Raw genomic sequence first — 6,003 nt, 5'->3', positions numbered from 1 at the left:
AGGGAGGAACATTCTGAAACTCTGGCTTTCCTTTTACCTTACTGACTGCTTGAACCATGGCTCCTCTTATACAACCTGCTTTTATTTGGTTTCAAGTTTACAAGAGTTTCTACTGGCCTCTGTAAGATACAGGTGCTTCTCACAAAATTAGAATATCAATCAAAAAGTTAATTTACTTCAGATTTCAATACAAAAAGTGAAACTCACGTATTATATAGAGCCATTACAAACAGTGCTAATAATAATAATAATTTTTATTTATATAGCGCCAACATACTTCGCAGCACTTTACGATTAACCGGGGACATGTACAGACGATAAATTCAGTACAAGTTAAGACAATTTAAACAGTGACATTAGGGGTGAGGTCCCTGCTCGCAAGCTTACAATCTACAAGGAAATGGGGGGACACAATAGGTGAAAAGTGCTTGTTATTTCAGGTCTGGCAATTATAATAAATAGGGATTTTCATATAAAGCTGCATGATCCAGTCATCAACCCGTGTGTTTAAGTGCAATAGTCAAGAATCAAGTGCAGTTATCGTGTGCATGGAGGGTGTGGAGACAGATGAATAGTAGGGTGCAGATTCAGAATAATATTTGGAAGGAGGGAACAGGGCAAAGTTACTTTACTGAGTAGTTGATTTGGTAGGCTTGTTTGAAGAGATTGGTTTTAAAAGCGCACTTGAATAGCTTGGGGCTAGGTTTCAGCCTGATCGTCTGGGGAAGTGCATTCCAGACAGCTGGCGCAGCACGAGAGAAGTCTTGGAGACGGAGGTGCGAGGTGCGGATTATGGGGGATGCTAGTCTTAGGTCATTTGTGGAACGGAAGGCACGTGTAGGGTGATAGACAGAGATGAGAGAGGAGATATAAGGATGTGCAGAACTGTGGAGAGCTTTGTGGGTGAGAGAGATCTATTTCAAGTGTTTATTTGTTAATTATTATTATGGCTTACAGCCAGTAGCGTAGCTACCGAGGGGGCAGAGGGGGTGATCTCCTGAGCCTCATGCACCCCAGGTAACCGGTTGCTACAGTGATGTTGCCTTTCCTTCGGGGAGAGTAATGTCATGCTCTGAGGCAATGGAGTTCTCTTCACCAGGTAAGGCACCCACATGCAATACATTCTGAATCCAGGCCAGGAGGGGGAGCTCAGTACCCGGATTCAGGGGAGCTTTCCTAAGCTATAAGGATACTGACCTGGAGGAGGAGTTAGATAGATGGTCCAGGGAGACCATGGAAAGCAGACGTCTAGGAGAGACGCAGAGCAGACAGAGAGGCCTGACAGCCACAAGGAAGCTGCGGCCCCTGGAAAGGACAGATAACCAAAGGGGTTGTATGTGGAGGAGCCGGAATGGAAGGAACAAAGGAGAGGAACATGGTTCAGAGGGGAACTGTGACCGGGCACCTCAGAGCCGAAGCGCAGTACTGGGTACCAGAAGCCCAAGGCCTTAGTGGAACTGTACGACACTTGGCAGAACTGGAGTGCTCATAGCTTTATGTGTTTGGCCCACACCACACCTGAGACTCAGCAGCACCTGATGAGCCCGGTGCCTGAAAGAGTCCCTATAAAAAGGCTCAAGCTGCCCGTCATGCAGGTGTCTGTTTCAGGAAAGGGATTAGAGGATAGTGTTGAGCCACCCCCTCCTGTTCGAGATATTATGTTGCCTTAATCAAAATGTGGAGGTCTCGATGTCAGAGAGCGCTCAACACCAGCAGGTGTTTCCACTTGCAAATGTACTGACGACCTGCCAATCACACTGGTTGTTGTGGGTAAAGAGGTGGAAGGTCTGCATCCAAAACCATGTGCGACCGCTGTCCCCACAGTCACAGAGGATGAAAAGGCCGCAGATGCACTTGATGGGGCAGACGGTGGTTGGCCCGGCCCACTAGGCCGCATTGTAGTACAGTGAGCTTCCCACTGCAACGTATGCCTCATATCCATGTGACGGTTCAAGCACGAAATACTCAAACTATTCATTTTTTGGCCTCTGCTGAGATTTTGGTGACAAATCTTACAGACAACTTGAGTTGGGTCATCCTTTGTGATCTCAAAAAATGCCCAGGCTATGCAAGGCTTAAAGCCCAAGCAACCTGAAGAGCCACCACGACTTGTGCTCAGAGGCACAGTTGTGGTTGAGGATGCAGTTGTTGACATGCTTCCAGTACTCCATCTCTCTCCAGTAAGGCGCAACCTAACCTCGTCGTCACTAGCATCCTCCTCCACCTCCTCTGCTGACCTTATGGACTGGTGGACTGTGGGTTGACAGTAAGTGGGGTTTCCAACCTCGTCATCATCACCCTGTGTGTTCTCACACCCGTCGTCCTCAGAGCCAACCTCTTCCTGCCCTGACCGAAAAGTCAAGTTTTCGTTTCAATCAGGTATCTGTCTCATCATCATCTTCCTCATTGTCTCAACCAACAGGAGTTACCTTTGGGAATGAGGGTCTACATTATGCTCAGAACCTTCTTCATCTGGGCTGGGATCTAACTCACAAAGATTCTGGGCATCAGTGCAGATCATTTCCTCGTCAGGATTCACAGAAGCTCTGGAGCAGACCTCTGATTCTCAGGCTATAGTATGAGTAAACAGCTCTGCAGACTCAACCGTCTGTGTTACCCCATACTCAGACGGGCAGCTGGAGACTTGGGAGCTGTGAGGAAGCAAGTGCAATTGGGGTGACACCTCTGAGGATTGGAGTATTTGTGATGTTGAAGTTGACATGAAGGAGAGCCCACTTGAACGAGTACTTGATATCCGTTCAAGCACCTGCACTTTTTGTGCCTCATCTGGAATTTGTAGCGATGCTTGTAGCGATGGTCGTAGGAAAGGGATCATATCAGATTGTCCACGAAAAGAAGTAGACATCTTACTTTGGCTGGAAGGTGGTCTTTCTTCTGCAGATGTTACTGTTGCTTTACCACCTACCCCACGGACACAACCTTTTTTTCCCTTTCCAAAACGACTATTCCCCTTTCCACCAGCAGCAGGCCTTTTGCCACTCATTTTGGTGCTTAACGAATTGGCAACTCTGTAGTTGTTGGCACAAAAAACCATGGATGGAAACCAAGCAGAGCTGAGTGGCCAAACTGTGGTACTAGCCCAAAACGATTTACTGGGTTAGATGCAGTAAAAAATTATTAGATACACAGGCGGTGTAGCTAGCTTTCACAGGCGGCTACTCCGCTGAAGTGCAGACACTGCTACTAAGCCCAAAAAGATTTACTGGGTTAGATGCAGTAAAAATTTAGATACACAGGCGGTGTAGCTAGCTTCACAGGTGGGCTACACCGCTAACGTGCAGACACTGCTACTAAGCCCAAAAGGATTTACTGGGTTAGATGCAGTAAAAAATTATTAGATACACAGGTGGTGTAGCTAGTTTCACAGGTGGGCTACTCAGATGACTACCAGACAATGATACTAGCCCAAAAGGTTTGGCTGAGCTAGATTACACCAAATGCTGTGACAAACACTTACACAGCACTGGCACAGACCTGCCAGTCAAAAAGTGCTATGAACTGCTGTAACCTACCCTGAAAAGGGCTGATATTACAACTAGTCCCGACTCCCTAAACCTATCTCTCTCTAACTGCAAATTCGCTCGCAATTCACGCTCTTATACTGTATAGCGTCCACAGCAGCAGCGGTGCCGTCTAACACTAAGCTGCAGCAGTGAGGAAATGGTGGCGACAGGGAAAATGGCTGGTTCTTATAGGGCAAGGACATGTGACATACACAGCCAATGACACATGCCCTTGCTTGTGTGAATCACATGCATTTTGCTGTGTGTGTGTGCACTGCTGATAGGCTGAGAGACTGCACCGCCCCACTGTAAATGCGGGAAAAAAAAAGGAGATTGTCATTATTTCAGCACAGATCTATCCCCCGCTGACCCCCCACCCCCCGCACACTATACACTGAAACAGTCTATTAGCATCGATAAACAGTTTTAATGTGTAAATCAAGTTAGGCTTTTGGTGAACGAACAGTTATTGAACAGAAACTCGAACAGACAAATTTTAAGCAAATTGTTCGAGTTCGTCGAACGACTCAAACACCGCCCAAAACAGCTCGAATTTCAAATTGGCAAACAGTTCGACTCGAACACCGCTCATCTCTATTAGGAGGACTCTGCAGGAAGCTACAGGCAGCAGTGACTTCATTTACAGAAGGCGCTAGTTGAAAAGGCTCGCGGACCTCTACTGAAACAAAGGAACCCTCCATTGCCTCTGGGCCGACCGGGCCATACCATCATCCGTGCCTGGTACCCTGGACTGTTGGCCTGCTAACTACAATAAACCAGGTAAAGACTTACAACTTGTGTCCTTTACTCATTGCCCGGCGTACACCATCGTCGCCATACACCTTAGGATCCCTGGGGAACCCGCTTCACCTGAAGGAAGTGTACCATCAGTGCTGCAATAACAACCCCCAGAGGACCCCTTTTATGCAGAGTCGGTCCCACTATTGACCAAACACCACAGGTGGCGTCACGACAGACTCATTAACAATGTCCCTTTAAAGACCGTTCCCCTTTAATTGGGCGCCCAAGGTCATGGATTGGCCTTTTAAGATTGGACCCGGTACCGAGTACCCCATTGCCCTGCCGGGGTGTGCAAGGTGTGTTACCTGGTTGTAAGCAAGGTTACCTGGTTAGTTTTGCCCCCCCTGAACCAAAACCTTAGCTACACCTCTTTTTACAGCCAATGAAAACGCAAAATTCATTATCTCAGTAAATTAAAATACTTTATAACACCAGCTTGAAAAACGATTTTAAAATACGAAATGTTGGCCTACTGAAATGTATGTTCAGTAAATGCACACAATACTTGGTTGGGGCTCCTTTTGGATCAGTTACTGCATCAATGCAGCGTGGCATGGAGGCAATCAGCCTGTGGCACTGCTGAGGTGTTACGGAAGCCCAGGTTACTTTGATAGCAGCCTTCAGCTCGTCTGCATTGTTGGGTCTGGTGTCTCTCATCTTCCTCTTGACAATACCCCATAGATTCTCTATGGGGTTAAGGTCAGGCGAGTTTGCTGGCCAATCAAGCACAGTGATACCGTTGTCTTTAAACCAGGTATTGGTACATTTGGCAGGGTGGACAGGTGCCAAGTCCTGCTGGAGAATGAAATTTCCATCTCCAAAAAACTTGCCAGCAGAGGAAAGCTTGAAGTGCTCTAAAATGTCCTGATAGATGGCTGTGCTGATTTTTGTCCTGATAAACACAATGGACTTACACCAGCAGATGACATGGTTCCCCAAACCATCGCTGATTGTGGAAACTTCACACTAAACCTCAAGCAGCTTGGATTGTTTGCCTTTCCACTCTTCCTGTAGACTCTGGAACCTTGATTTCAAAGTGAAATGCAAAATTTACTTTCATCGGAAAATAACACATTGGACCACTGAGCAACAGTCCCGATCTTTTTCTCCTTGTCCCAGGTAAGACACTTCTGGCATTGTCTATTGGTCATGAGTGGCTTGACACAAAGATGTAATGAACTGTTCGTGGTTGTGGTTTATGATACCTGAATAAACCCAATAGAATGTTTCATGTGCATAAAGTGTTCCTCTGTGCATTTATCCTGTTGCCAAGCGAGTATTCCCCAACCCATTAGTGAAAGCTGTCTCACACTGCCCAATGGTATAAATTTCTGTGACACCCCCGTGGTGTCAATATGGTCACTGCACCCCTAGATTAATTCATTGAGAGGTGTGGTTTGTAAAATGGCATCACTTACTGCTGTTCTGGCAACTAAGGGGCTCTCCCAGTGGGTCATGCTATTTGCAAACCATAACAGTAAAAACTGCACTACAGTATGGCGCTCCTTCCCTTCTGAGTTTTGCACTGTGCTTGAAAAATAGTTCCCGATTATATGTAGAGTCTTGACACACTCAGGAAAAAATGGACCTCCGTTTGTTGTAAAAAATTCCTATTAGCCCTTAGAAAATTAAAAACTTAGTGCTAAAAATGTAATTTATTCTTTCTTCAAAGCTCAAT

This window comes from Ranitomeya imitator, chromosome 5 (genome assembly GCF_032444005.1).
Source record: "Ranitomeya imitator isolate aRanImi1 chromosome 5, aRanImi1.pri, whole genome shotgun sequence".
Lineage (NCBI taxonomy): Eukaryota > Metazoa > Chordata > Amphibia > Anura > Dendrobatidae > Ranitomeya > Ranitomeya imitator.
This window is presented reverse-complemented; position numbering follows the sequence as displayed.